General features: G+C 39.2%; 1 protein-coding gene across 2 annotated transcripts in view; it reads right to left on the bottom strand.

The window, feature by feature from the left end:
* The window catches only part of NCAM2 (neural cell adhesion molecule 2), a 514,501-nt gene that overhangs the window by 133,104 nt on the left and 365,250 nt on the right, over positions 1-16,147 (bottom strand). The gene's annotated exons all lie outside the window — the stretch shown is intronic.

Genomic DNA, 16,147 nt, shown 5'->3' with positions numbered 1-16,147 from the left:
ATGTGTGTGTGCTGGCAAGTGGGTAATGAAGTCTTACAGTGACATGTGATCATGTCACATGAACTGGAATCCATCTTTAACCTGGTGTCTTTCCATTGAGAATGAGGGGGTGGGAACCCAGAGAGGGACAAAGGATTCCCGCCTTATGCAAAAGATATATAAATGGGTGGAACAGAACAAAGTGGAGAGCCATCATGAGGAATCCCCTAGCTACCACCTGAGCTGGAACAAGGGCTGTATCAGGGGAAAGGACTGTGCCCAGACTCGGAAGATGTCCAGTCTGTGAAAGAAATGTATTGAAACATCTTTCAGGGTGAGATATTATCTGTACTCAATTGTATTACTGTATTAGGCTTAGATTTGCGTGTTTTATTTTATTTTGCTTGGTAATTCACTTTATTCTGTCTTTTACTACTTGGAACAAGTTAAATCCTACTTTCTGTATTTAATAAAATCACTTTTTACTTATTAATTAACCCAGAGTATGTGTTAATACCTGGGGAAGGCAAACAGCTGTGCATATCTCTCTATCAGTGTTATAGAGGGCAAACAATTTATGAGTTTACCCTGTATAAGCTTTATACAGGGTAAAACAGATTTATTTGGGTTTAGACCCCATTGGGAGTTGGGCATCTGAGTGTTAAAGATAGGAATACTTCTGTAAGCAGTTTTCAGTTAAGTCTTCAGCTTTGGGGCAAGTAATTCAGACCCAGGGTCTGTGTTGGAGCAGACGGGCGTGTCTGGCTCAACAAGACAGGGTGCTGGGGTCCTGAGCTGGCAGGGAAAGCAGGGGCAGAAGTAGTCTTGGCACATCAGGTGGCAGCTCCCAAGGTGTGTTCTGTGATCCAACCCGTCACATTAGGGAAAACTTTCTAGTTATGAGGGTAGTTAAGCTCTGGAACAGGCTTCAAAGGGAGGTTGTGGAATCCCCATTATTGAAGGATTTTAACAATAAGTTATACAAACACATGTCAGGGATAGTCTCAGTTTACTAGGTCCTGCCTTGGCACAGGGGATTGAAATTGATAACTCCTCAAGGTCTTTTCTAGTCCTACATTTCTGTGATTCTATAATTTAACTAGGGTATGGAATCATGAGAAGAGAGCGGTGGTCTCTGAGATAAGCAGGACCCAACCACTTAAGATCTTAAAAGACTATAACCAATAAATTGCATCAGGAAGCAAATAAAAATCTCGTGCAGATTGTAGAGCAGAAGGTGTACTATGCATTTGCTTCAAGAAATGCTCCTCAAATGGGCTCCCTTATTCTGCAGAAGCTGAAGTTTTCCAGTGATCTTAAGGTTCATCCCAAAGGAGAGGGCATTACAGCAATCCTGTCTCCAGGTGACAATGGTAGTGACCACTGTGGCAAAATCCACATTCACAACAAAATAATGTTGACACCCGAGTCAAGCACAGATTCATTTAAGTGGGACTAGATATCACATGGAGAATATAACCCCAATAAGTTGCTTTTTTACAACAAAATTAAGGATCAAATTTTAATGGAAAAAGCCCTGGTGTATATATGTGTGCTTTTGTATGGCCTGTATTGTTGTTAATTGCTTATTGTATTGTATTATGTCCTGATGAAGGTTCAGTAGTTAGCATCTGCCTCACAAAAATACACACTCTGTTTCTTACAGAAATATTGTATGTGTTTCAGAAAAATGGTAATCATGAAAATAGAAGCATATTTTTGAAATTACTGAGGCTGGAGCATATAAACTATAAACTGCTGCAAAATCAAATCTGGTAAAAACTACAGTATTCTAGGAAACTGAGGAATAAGTTAAATGCCCCAAAATTCTGGTGGCAAAGGAGAATATCCATCAATTGAATAATAAAACATATCCAAGTAGAATTAAATAGAAAGGCCTTCTCATATGTAAATATCTCCTTAAGCAGGCACAGAGATGATTAGGAAAGTTCAACTAATTGCTACATTTTCTTTGTTGAATATTTTACCTAAATCCATTATGCAGAATTTACAGAGGATTTGAAATATACTAGTATTTAGAATACCTATTGTCTTGTCACACATAAAGAATAGTTTACAGATATATTAGAAAGTTAAAATCTTTGGAATAAAGTTTATGGCTATGCACTTCTTATACAGGTATAGCATGGATGCATTACAAACCAGAGATTGAGCGAATGTGGAACATAGGTTTCATTTGAGCCTTCCAGAAAACAGATCAAGAACTGACCTTAAATATATTATTACACCTTTTCTGCAAGATATGCTTCCCTAGACAGATGGTGAGCTGGTTCCAAAGCAAAGCAAGCACTGTCAGTAAAAAAGTAAAAACTGGACTTAGTGTACTTTAAAATACAGGTTTCAGAGTAACAGCCGTGTTAGTCTGTATCCGCAAAAAGAAGAACAGGAGTACTTGTGGCACCTTAGAGACTAACAAATTTATTAGAGCATAAGCTTTCGTGGACTACAGCCCACTTCTTCGGATGCATAAAGCTTATGCTCTAATAAATTTGTTAGTCTCTAAGGTGCCACAAGTACTCCTGTTCTTTTTTAAAATACAGGTTTCAGAGTAGCAGCCGTGTTAGTCTGTATTCGCAAAAAGAACAGGAGTACTTGTGGCACCTTAGAGACTAACAAATTTATTAGAGCATAAGCTTTCGTGGACTACAGCCCACTTCTTCGGATGCATACAGAGTGGAATAATATTAAGGTGCCACAAGTACTCCTGTTCTTTTTAAAATACAGATGATCAAGAACCTAAATTCCAGATCTGAATACACTGAACTTTGGTTAAGCTCAGATCAGGGGCCAAGCTTAATGGCTGGTCCATAACACTATCACAGACTGAACCACAAAACCTAGATGCAGTCTCCAAGGACTCTGGGGAAGGTTGGAAACAGCTTAGCTTTCAATTTTGTGGATCTCTATTGAAAAGAGAGCTGTAGAAAAGTCACTATTGATAGTTAGTACAGATGGACTAAAAAGCTTATAAATCTGAATGGTAAAATGAGGAGGCAATTCAACATACAGAGAACAAGAATACACAGCACAGCATAGTAAAGGCATGTAATTAAGCTAAAGTCATCTATTATACTAGGATCCTTTAATAAAACTATTTCAATCTTACAGTGACATTTTAGAAGAGGAGTTCAGATAGGGTGAAAAGTAAATTCATATTGTTCTTGTTCTTTTCAAATAGGAAAAAAAATAGTCTCAAGTCAGCACTGCAACTAGAAGAAGTTGATCTGCATAAATTATGTAGAGCAGGAAAACCTTGGCTCAAATCTGTCTCCATACATTTGATTATCCCCATTAGGCTTAATGCCTCAGAAATCGCAAGGGGAGCACAGACTAATACATCACTTGTCACATCCAGAAGGTAATTCAATTAATGATTTCATAGATCCAACCCTAGTGTATGTTCAGAGTCATATGCAGAATTGGATATGGCAAATTACCTGATTCAGCATGTGTGCCGAGGGACCTATAGCAGCCAAGTGGTACACTGAATCACATTTTTGCTTGTTAATAGACGACCAGAGGTTTTCAAACTTTTGACTATTTTTTTTCCCAAGGAAAAAATATTCAGCACAGCAGGATGACACTATAGATACAGTGGACCAGATTTAGCCTAAGTTGATGCTGGCTTTATGCCCAGGCAGCTACCCTGTGGAGTGGTAGAATTGGATTGCATTAGCTATCCTCCTGATGACTAGAGGATAGCTAATGTGACACCAATTTTTAAAAGAGGCTCCACAAATGATCCTGGCCATTATGGTATAGTAAGCCTAACTTCAGGTAAATTGGTTGAAACTACAGTATGCATCCGAAGAAGTGGGCTGTAGTCCACGAAAGCTTATGCTCTAATAAATTTGTTAGTCTCTAAGGTGCCACAAGTATTCCTGTTCTTTTTGAGAATTATCAGACACATAGATGACCATGATTTGTTGGGGAAGAGTCAACGTGGTTTTTGTAAAGGCAAATCATGCCTCACCAAGCTATCAGAATTCTTTGAGAGGGTCAACGAGTGAGTGGAGAAGGGTGATTCAGTGAATATAGTGTACCTGGACTTTAAGAAAACCTTTAACATGGTCCCTCAGCAAAGGCTCCTAAGTAAAGAAAGCAGTCATGGGATAAGAGAAAAGATTCCCTCATGGATCAGTAACTGGTTAAAAGACAGGAAACAAGAAAGAGGAAAATAGCGATGTCCCCCAGGCATCTCTAAAAACTGTATATTAGATTTGGAAAAGACATAGAGAAGAGCACCAAAACTGATTAAGTCTATGGAACGCCTTCCATATGTGGAGAGATTAAAAAGAGTGGGCCTGTTCAGCTCAGAAAAGAGACAACTAAGGGGGGATATCATAGAGGTCTATAAAATCATGAATGGTGTAGAGAAAGTGAATAAGGAAGTCTTATTTACTCCTTCACATAACAGAAGAATTAGGGGTCATGCAATGAAATTAATAGGCAGCAGGTTTAAAACAAACAAAAGCAAGTATTTCTTCACACAACACACAGTCAACCCATGGAACTCATTGCCAGGGGATGTTGTGAAGGCCAAAACTATAACTGGGTTTAAAAAAGAATTAGGTATGTTAATGGAGGACAGGTCCATCAATGGGTATTAATCAAGATGGTCAGGGATGCGACCCCATTCTCTGGGTGTCCCTAGTCTCTATCAGAATCTGGGAGTGAACAACATGGGATGTTTCACTCAATAATTGCCCTGTTCTGTTCTGTTCATTTCATTTGAAGCACCTGGCATTGGCCACTGTCAGAAGACAGGATAGTGGGCTAGAAGGACCATTGGTCTGACCCAGTAAGGCTGATCGTATGGTTATAGAGCTCCTGGTCCTCCATAGTTATCAGAGAGGACTAGGATGTGTTGCACTGGGGATCACTAGAACTCAGAGGGGTGGGGGGAAGTTCACATACTTTTTCCTACAGACCCTTAAGAGGTCTGCAGCCAGGGAAGGCACCTACCCTGCAGTAATTCTAAACAGCTTCCTCCTATAACAACTCCTCTATCCCTTCCTGAAAAATTAGAATTGTATAGTATGTGAAGGCGACATACCACCTGAAATAACAGCCTCTATCTTCTCTACTTTGTTGCCCTTCATACCTATTCTGTAAGATGCAATATTTTGGGATCAACTACTTTTTCTACAAATTTAAGCAGAAAAGCCACTGGTTGACAAACCGACCCTGCGATCACCATCTTCCCTTCATCATAAAATAGCATCAGAGATATCTGGATGACAGAGGTAAGACCATGTAGTCTGAAACAGTCCTTTAATGCAACCAGAGCCCTCACACGGAAGCAGTGTTGCCAACTCTTGTGGATTTTATCTCCAGTCTAGTGATATTGGTGTGGTTTGGGTTTTGTTTTTTCCTGAAAACTCAAGCACCAGGAATCAAAGTGAAATAAACCTAGAAATAAATATAAAACAAAACAAAAACTACTTTGGCTTGCAACTGTACATTGTGAATAATGTAGTTTGTTTTTTCTTTCAGATCATAGTATAATGTAGGTGTCCAGTCATTCCAAGTCATTTTGCAAAATGAAGGCGGGATTGGAGAGGAGAAAGAAATGACAGTGAACTCAAGCATATTCAAAAGTTACAACTCTAAAGGTTATATGCTGAATGTTTCACTTAAACATACTGCATATTGCTATTGCTCATTAGTTCATTCTCTAGGTCACAAAGTCCTCACAAGCCCTCATCCGGTGAGATGCCACAGCTGGAATCCTGATAGTGATGTCACACATACCATTGAACCCTACTGGATTTTCAAGCCTGCCTATAGTATAAAGGTACAGAAAGTTCTACTTTTTTCTGTATATAATTCTGTAATTTTTTTCTTTGTTTATTTTCATCAATAATGGGGAGCGGTGTCCCAATCAGTGGGCCATGTGTCATACATAGATTCTTTGGATGGCCAGAATATATAATCACAATTCAGTTGTTATGCTGGGCACAAATATAGTATGCAGATAATGTAGCTATCATTGAGAAATGGCACATCCTCCAGCCTTCTTTGGCAGGGCACCTCAGACAGGTGATGAAGCATCAGGAGCTGAAGACCCAGAAAAGTATTGGTGAGGTACTAAACTAAGGCTCTTTTAGTTTATATGTTTTAGGATGGTTGAGGAAGTCTTTAAAGAGTTCAGGGAGGAGTCAGACAGAACTGAATGAAGATGAATGATTTCTCTCTTTACATGTTTAGAGAGCCTTCTAAGAGGCATGTGAGAGGAACTAGTGTCAAATATCACAATTTTGCCCTCGCTTACAAGGAGTCTAACTCCTAGTAATCCAGGGCTTTCTCATGGTTCTCCAGCAAAGCATGGCCATGCTGAGTGAGAGCAGTCCCACAGCAACAGAAGACATCTCTCATTTGGACCACCATGTGCTCCCATTCAGTGGAATTACCTGATAGTAACTAAGGCCTGGTCTATGGCGGGGGGCAAGCTAAGTCGATCTAAGTTACGCAACTTCAGCTATGAAAATAGCATAGCTGAAGTCAACATACTTAGAGCTACTTACCGCGGTGTCTTCACTGTGGTAGGTCGACTGCTGCCACACCCCCATTGACTCCGCCTATGCTTCTCACTCCGGTGGAGTACCGGAGTCGACGGGAGAGAGCTTGGCGGTCGATTTATCGCATCTTCACTAGACGCAATAAATCGACTCCCGCTGGATCGATAACTCTGGAGGTAAGTGTAGACATGCCCTTTAACTCTCTCTTGCAGTTGGAGTCAGTGCTCCTGGTGATCTGTCTTGATCAGACCATGAGATAGGGAATCTGACAAAGAAAATCTGATGCAGATACTTGTACTGTTTGTGGTAGTAAAATCAGAGAGCAGTATGTCCCAGGCTTCTTTTACCCTGTATGATTGTGTTTATACCACTATGCATTCATGTGTGTCTCCATGGTTTGTTTTTTGTTTTCTTATTTGTCTTCTCTCCATGAATCAAATTGCCCAAGATAGCTGTCTTGATATTTTTGTAAAAAAATTGAAATGTGTAAAATTGTGAAATTATAAACTTCAAGGTAGAAGTAGATTTCTCAATATGATGTGAAATAGCTACCACCACATGAGGTAGCTAAGTACCGTGTTCTGGCAACCCATAATATAGTCTTAGAAAAAAATCTAAGAATTACGCATAAAAGAGTCAGATACCATGGTGAAAAGTGTGGTCTTAAAATGTGAACAGAACAGAACAAAGTAATTTAAATTGATATTTGTAACCCTGGTATTTTCTGAAATGCAAAGGAAGACGTGTGATGGAAAAATAGCTTTTCCTTTTTTCAAAGATTGTTTTACAGGAAATTTTTATTACTTTATTAGCTGCTCTTTTACTGCAGAAAATTTAATATTTTCTAGAAGATGATACTTTACAGTAGGTTAAATTCTTTAAAAATTACATTATGCTTGCGAGAAAAAGCCAACATACTCTATAACTAAAGTTCACATTTTAACCTTGTGCTTATATTTAAAGGATTGTCTTAGAACACCCACATGAGCTAGGACAGTGGTTACCAAACTCTGGGCTGTGACTCAGTCCCAGGTGATCTGCTGGCACAACTGCATTCTTCAGTCAAGTTTTTAGTACATCTTTAACTCCATGTGACTCATGTAATCTTGTTCACTTTTATACAAAACTGTATTTCTGTGTTTGAACGCCACATTTTGCTCTCAACATTTTTTTAAAGTGTAGTTTTTCTAAAACTGTTTGGTTTCAAAGATCTTGAGGCATTTCTTTGAGTGCATAGTGCTAGGGATTTCTGACGTTAGAATTGTTTTCATTACAATGAAAAGTAAACATATACATTGTTCATCTACAGTTTATATACAGTTTATATGTATGTAAAAATTAAAATTAACAATTTTCCTTAATAAGTGTTAATAGTGGGCCACAGTGCCTGATGCGGCTGCACAGGTGGGCTTCAAGGAAAAAAAGTTTGGGAACCCCTGAGCTTGGGAAGAGATAGCTACATTTTACAGATGGGGAAATAGAAGAATGGAAAGGTTGAGCCACTTACTTCCCCAAGATAACACAAGGAGTCTGTGGCAGAATCAAGAACACATCTCTTGACACACAGACCCATGCCTTAACCACAAGACCATACTTCCTCTCTGCTTAGGTACTAAAGGAGTCTTGGAGTAGTGTTTTTATAGATTCTATGTAATGTGCCTGATCCTTTCCTCATACACCTAAAACTTTTTATTCTCTTTAGGTCTCTTTTGCTCCCATAGCTGTGCATAATGGTCAAGGTTAAAGTAAAAGTTGCAAGTCTTAATCGATTTCCTGGGTTTTGTTGTCATGTTAAAACCTCAACATTTCTTTAATGTAAAAGTTACAATTAAACAATTATGAGCATAATTTGACAAGGATCTGTGTAACCAAAATTGATTTTATTTCAACAGTACAGTAACTCCTCACTTAAAGTTGTCATGGTTAACATTGTTTTGTTGTTACATTGCTGATCAATTAGAGAACATGGTCGTGTAAAGTTGCACAATGCTCCCATTGCTTGGCAGCCACCTGCTTTATCCACTGCTTGCAGGAAGAGCAGCCCATTGGAGGTAGCTGGTGCAGGCTTGGAACCAGGGTGGACTGGCAGCCCCCCTATCAGCTCCCCGCTCCCCTAAGTTCCCTTGCAGCAGCCGCCCAGCAGGATACCAGGGCACCAGGGTTTGGGTGGGCGGCAATTTGGTGGCAGGGGGTCCTTCCACGCTCCGGGTCTTCGATGGCAATTCTGCAGCGGGTCCTTCACTAGCTCTGGGACCTGCCGCCGAAGTGCCCCGAAGACCGGGAGCGTGGAAGGACCCCCCCACCGCAGAATTGCCGACGACAACCGGGAGCGCGGGAGGACCCCCGCCTAGGGTGCCAAAAACCCTGGCGCCGCTCCTGCCTGCCCCCCACTTACCTCAGCTCCACAGAGCAGGGAGGCTGGCACGACAGGGCTCAGGAAGGAGGGAGCTTGCTAGCAGCAGCTGCTGTCTCAACTTGCTGATCTACTTAAAAGGCAGTGTACTTAGAGTGGGGTCAGTGTACTTAAAGGGGCAATGCACATCTCTCTCTCACACACAGGGTGTGTGTCTCTGTCTGCCATGCTGTCTCCCCTCCCTCCATTTGTGCTGCCTTGTAGACTACAAGGCGCAGGCGAGGGATGTGCTGGCCGCGGCTTCCCGCCGCCCCCATTGGCCTGGGACGGCGAACCGCGGCGAGTGGGGGCCGCAATCGGCCAAACCTGCCGCGTCAGCAGGTAAATAAACTGGCCCGGCCCGCCAGGGTTCTTACCTTGGTGAGCCGCGTGCCAAACGTTGCCGAACCCTGTGTTAACCCTTCACGGCACAGCCGAGTGCTTGTTCATCATTTTGCAGTAAGGCATTCCCTGGGAAATATCTCACCCTCTGACTTCACCATCTCAACCAAGCTTCTCAATCATCATTGCTGTGTATGGTGAAAAAAATTTCCCCGGAACCTAACCCCTCCTATTTACATTAATTCTTATGGGGAAATTGGATTCGCTTAACATCATTTTGCTTAAAGTCACATTTTTCAGGAACATGATTACAATGTTAAGTGAGGCGTTACTGTACCTGGTTTGACAGGATGCTTTGAAAATATTTGAAAATGTTTTGATACTTGTGTCTCTTGGATGCAGCCGATATCATTTAAATGTCTCCTATGCCATATCTCTGGGTTTAACATCCTGTTCTCTAGTCCTCCATGGTTTACACCATTAAGACTAAACTGTGATTAATCCTGACCTTTTTCTTTCTTTTTAATTAAGTAGTTTATTTTATCAACCTCGACCTAACTCCTAACCTAATCAATGTAATCTCTAATCATAGGATACTTATGTACTCTTCCTCCTCCCCGCAGCTCATCCTAGACATCTTAAATCCCTTGTTCACAAGTGGCTTAGGCTGATAGGGACAAATTTGTAAAGGCGTTTAGGTGCCTAAAGATACAGATAGGAGCCACATGGGATTTTAAAAACTGCTTATGTGTTTATTCCCCTTAATGTCAATCCCACTAGACTCCTATCTGCATATTTCAATCATATTTCAATTCAATGCCTGAATACCTTTAAAGATCTATCCCAATAGGCTTTTTTCAATGGAAGTTAGGCTCCTAAATTCCTAAGGCACTTTTGAAAATGGACTGAGACTCCTCTGTCACTTAGGTTCTTTTAAAAATGGTATGCCTTGTCAGCATGAGCATGTTGGCTATTTTGTCTTCATTCAGGTTGTTAACAATCCTTCTTCACTTCACTTCATTGCAATGTCACTAAAGTGACCCAGTAGTATTAAGATTTTGCAAGATTATCATATGATGTATAAGATTAGAATTATTCATGAATGAAAAGAAAGAGGAACACAAGTGAGCCTAGAACATAGTAAATCCTATAATTCTAGGTAATAGTATGTCAATATATAGAATCTTTTGAGGAACCTGGTATATGATTGATGTTGATTGATGTGATGCATAACCATCATTAACATATAAGGGGATAGAGACAGCCTACCATAACTTTGACTTGGAGACTAATTACTAACAAGAAATTCTTGTATCAGCTTCTATGAAAAGAAGGTGAATTTGAACAATACATTTCTACTCTCATTAGTAATATATAACAGTACAAACATAACTTAAATGGAATATCAATTGGAATCAAACATGGTAGGTCATTTGTTCTTATTACATTAAACCCTGAATGTCTCAGTTTATCTGAACTGCTTTTCAATCAGTTCTCTAGGCTGGACCTCATTTGTAGTTCAACTTGCCTTTAAGTAATGCAATGCCTTTGAAAAGCTTTAAAGTGAAATGGCATTGAGCCAATGAATTTGCATAAACTGCAACAAAATACAGTTCACTAACATAAAAGAAAGTGGAAAGGTCCAAGAGGATAATCTGCTCAGCATCTTAAATTTAGTGCTCTTACATTAATGAAGTTGACTTCAGCTTGCAAACAAAAACAATGACTCTATTGCCAATAAGAAATAAAGAATGTGTTAATGACAAAATCATCATAGACACTGTATAGGATTCTTTACAGATAAATTTTGTAGTGTGTTGTAATACCATTTCTTTATTTATTCTGTAGCACTGAACACAATGTCAGCAAGACGAGAGACAAACTATGCAATGATGATGTTTAACGTAATTTGGAAGAAAAGCAGCAGTGCATAATGTTGCAAAGTATCGTAATGCTTTAATGATGATTTCTTTTTTTTTCTCCACAAAGTAATATTTTGCTATGAAAGCACATATGTCTGGTAATCATTGTTCAGATCTCATTGCTGCATGAAAAATATACCACATTGCATTCAACACCTTGGTATTAAAGTTTATGGTGCTAGGTAAAAAACAAATCAAAACAAAACAAAAACCTCTGTTGTGCAGAGAGAGTGCTGGTTGTTTGGAGATGCCAGCACATCATACATCTGTAATCTCCCTTATCTATGTTATCAGTGCATCATTTTGACTACAGTGAGGACAGAGGAAGCTTCAGAGGCACGAATAGACTATTTAAAGGGTCATTTGGGGTTGACCAAATTCTATGTTACCTTCATTGCTCTCCAACCCACCCCACTGATGACAACCCAGTACAAAAAATGTTAATTATTCTGCTGAAGAGTTTCAAGAAATCAGTGTGTGCCATTACTAGAGCGGGGAAGATTTCCATGATTCTGTTATTTTTTTAGGATTTCTTTATTTTTCTAGTCTTATGTTTTTTGTTTTCAGAACAAACATGGGTGGCAGGTGAACACCCATCATCGGGCAGGCTAGACTGCCCCTCACCTCTTCCCCCCAAGGCCCTGCCCTCCCACCCACTGGAGCCCTGAGTGCCCTCCCATGGCTGAAGGAGCCCCGGCTCCCCCGCGCGCCAGACCAAGCTGCTGGCTCCACCAACAGCTGCCCACTGGCCCCAGCACCAACCTGGGGCCGCACCTGGCAGCTGGTGGGCCAGAGCTCAGGGCTGCTGTCTGGAGCTGAGTCCCTGCTGGCTTCAGGTAGATAGAGGGGTGTGGGGGGAAGGGGAGGGCAGGGACTCAGGATGCAACATGGGCAGGGCCATGGCCTGGTCAGGGGAGGCTTAACCTGCCCTGGCCTATGATACCCATCACCCATGAGAACAAACAGTTCTTAAATAAAGAGATTCAAAATATTAATTAGAAACACTAAAGTGTTAGTTGTGCAGTAATCTTGGAATTTTAAAAGGAGCCTAATGGTGTTAGATGCCCAAATCCCATGGAAATTCAATGGGATTTTCATACCTAACTCCCTTACTACTCTTTTGAAAAAAGAATCTCTTTCTTATGCTTTCTATATTTTTGTCAAGTTTTCCATGGAATATTTTATTTTATTGGAAACATATTAGTAACCACAAGGGAGACTCTCTTGATGCTTAGTAAGTAATAGACATTGTACAAAGAATAAAATGTTACAGCCAATGAAGTCAATAAATCTTTCTTTTGAATTTTTTTCTTCTATAATTGGTTTATTTTACCTTACTAAGTTTACCTCAACCTAAACTTCCTTGAGGTGCTCTGTTATGAAGGTGACACTTGCAGGAAAGTCTGGGTTTGGAATGGCTCTAGACTCCACTATGATTTCTGTCTATGCAGTGAGCACTTCAGATAAATGGCAGGAGCAGAATTAATCATGCCAGGACCTAGTCATCTTTTCCGCTCCTCAAGAGCAATTGCTCTTATCATCAAAAGCAACTCCAAGAGAAAGCATGAATAAAATGTGGAATCTCCCACCAATCATGCTGATAGTTAAGTCTCTGCTGATGGTCACTGAGAATTGATAAGTGATGAGATAGAGACACTATGAAACTATGAATTTTCATTACGTCTGAATGTAATATACTGGAAAAATGTGTCACGGACACGTTCTTTGTGACTGTACAAACTACTCAAATCAATGAAAAAAGAACATGAGGAAACACTGTTAAGAACATTAATTTATGGAATGGTATTAGGCATGGTTATGAATTACTATTAGGAACAACACTAGTATTAATTATGAATTACAGTGTAGTATACATTTATGTCTCTGGCTTTAATGAAAAAATTTAATGGCATATGCTATTCTAGTATATAAACCAAGGAATTCAAAACTCTGGGATAATCCCAGTGTGACATTGGTAGATTAGAACATTGACTTGGGGATTCCCTCTGTAGCCTTCAGCAAGTCACTTAACTTCTCTGTATCTGACTTTCTTCATATGTAAAATGGGGAATACTATGTTTTCAGTAAAGTGTGCAATACAATAACTATAATACCTATTTCCAAGAACTGCATGGGGATTTGTAAATTTGTTTTTAAAAATATTTAGAAGGTGTAAAGGACATTGTTGTTATTACTATTGAACTGCTGAAAAAAGCGATCAATTTAAGTAATCTGGAAAATCACAAAGATTCTACAGGTCTGTCACATCTTATGCGCACTTAACATGCGTGATTTCAGCTTTACGCGGTCGACAAAAAACAAAAAAAAAGAGAAAAATAACAACTTCAATACTGTACCTGTATTGCGGACGATTCCGCCCGCCATTGAACTCAATGTAATTTTGACTATACACGGTTTTCACTTTACGCGCTAACCGTGGAACGGAACCCTCGCGTAAGATGAGACAGACCTGTACAAAGAATCGGTTCTATACAGACTTCACAGAATCTCATAAAGAATCACTCCTTTTCACCATTTTGCTGTAGGAGTACAGCATAATTTACTGGTGGAACAGTAGGGTTGTCAGATGAGATCTCCAGCCCAAATATCATCAAGAAAGTGACTGGAAACAAGAGGCAGCTATTGGATATGTTACATCAGCCACAGAGAAACAATTTATTTGTGGATGAGAGAAATACATTTTGTTCCTGATGATTTTGACAAGATTGTTGTATGTAAAAATAGCAAGAGTGTCCTGTGAAGAGATCATTTTGTTAAAAATAGTTTTATTATGGGAACCGGATGACTTGGGAGATTGATATTATTGGTATAAAGAAGCTTTAATCTCTAGGACACTAATTTAAATATGGGTAAGGTCAGTAGAAGTCATTATCAATGACAAGATCTCTGTGGTTTGGGCAAATTAAGTTGTGGTCTCAGTTCATTTGCTCGTGGACAAGTGTTCCGATGATAAAAATCTTCACTACGAATGGCAGTCTAATCAGAATGGGCATGAAGACAGAACTATTCTCTCATCACTAGAGGTGTTTCCTTCATGTCATGAATAAGTTTCACTGTTTAGGCAATGTGGAGAAACTTGCACTCCTGCTACTAGGGAGCACTTGCTTTGAAAATAAATATTGTACTTCAGTTATCAGTGTCACAGAACCATTCTTAAGTATTTGAGTCCCTTACAAAGATTCAAAAAGTAATATAAAAAGTGTAAAGAGTCAATAAAACAGGCAACATGATAGCATTTTCATTAGGTCTAATCATATAATGCTATGTGAGGTCAAAACAACAAGTCATGCATTATACATTTGAAATGTTGTCATCTTAAATGGTGCTAACATATTAAGTGTCCAAAAAAACCCCAACAACCCAGCAAATAAACAAACAAACTCACCAATTACCTGCTAATGGGTTCAAAGATTTTTCAATTTGAACTGTAGAAAGTTTTTTGGCATTTCAAATTAGTTTGAGCAGTTAACCACATCCAGATTTAACAGCAAATGCTAATAAATTTTCGATTTTAATACCATCTGATTAGTTCTATTTAAGTGTTAAAAGTAAATCTACCATACAACTGCCTTGCATTGAGAAGGAAGATGGTATTACAATTCAGTTTAGGACATCTGCTATCATACTAAAACTCTTACTTTGACAGAGACCTTTGACTACATTATTCCATTGTATTCATCTAGAGATTATGTTATTGTGCCCTTCAGTATTAATTTTGTGCTTCTAATGTGCTCTTAAGTTTCTGTAGCTCATATGTTTCACATAATGTGGCCCATGAACCACTTCTGTAATTGGATAACCCTACACTGGACACAGAATATAAAAGCAGAAGTAAAATTGATTATTTTTAAAAAGAGTCGCCATTTTAAAATCTCAATTGAATAATATATCTCATGTCACCTTAGATCTGTATTACAGGAAAACAGATCTTAACAACAGGATTTTAAAGGAACACATCAGAGTATTCATTTTTTGTTCCTTACACCAGCGACACAGCAAAAGTATTTTAAATTAAAATGTACACAAAGGAATATATTTTCTGTGCACTGAGGGATAACACTGAGATGTTCAAGAAATGCATCTTTTAAGAGAGTACACTCTCAAAAACATAAATGTATTTCACAAACCTCAGAAGTCTCCAAATGAATATTGTTCATGAATAACTGCATTAAAGCTATTTTTCATAATTCAGTTTAACAGCTTCTACTGTATTTGTTTAGTTCTATTTGTGTTGGCAAATCTCTCCATCTCCTTCATCCAGCATAAATTACTTGCTCCAATTCTTCAGTCTGAATATTTTTCATTTGTCTTTTTAGACTCACTTCCTATCAAAAAGGTGGCACATGCAGCCTACTGTGAGATCTCTGTCAATGCTACTTTAGGAGTCACCCAACTGGGATTCAGCAAAAGCAAAACAATCATTACTCATCTTTCCTTCCTCTCCACTATAGAGCCAATCCAATTGCTACTGAAGTCAACAGAAAGATTCCCATCAAGTTCAGTGGATTTCAGATGAAGTCTAATATACCAATCAGTCTCAGATACCAATGAACAAATATCACTACTGTTGCTTGTGAAGTTTCCACCAAACAAAATTTTGATTGGAAGTGACAAGATCAGCAGAGGCAGGGGGATTTGTCACATGTTTGAACTCCAAGAATGGTTATAACAAAAGTAGGAGTATAGTTGGGGGGAGAGGGGGAGAGGTGAGGGAGAGAGTATTCCAGACATTTTTAGAAACTTCAATTCAAGACTGAGATGCAGCTCAGATGAGTTATTACTTTATTCCCCAAAACATTTACATCCACAGCTAGTCTCCACCAGCCTGAAAGTCTTGAAAAAGTTACCAAGTTCAGTCATAAGGTGTGGCAGTGAGGGAAGCCACCAAAATATCATTATGGGTGAATCTCTGACCCTCATGAAGTTATTGGCAAAAATCTTATTGGCTT

This window comes from Chrysemys picta, chromosome 1, assembly GCF_011386835.1.
Source record: "Chrysemys picta bellii isolate R12L10 chromosome 1, ASM1138683v2, whole genome shotgun sequence".
In the NCBI taxonomy this organism is placed as follows: Eukaryota; Metazoa; Chordata; order Testudines; family Emydidae; genus Chrysemys; species Chrysemys picta.
Note: the sequence above shows the minus strand (reverse complement) of the source record. Positions and strands in the feature narration are given on the sequence as shown.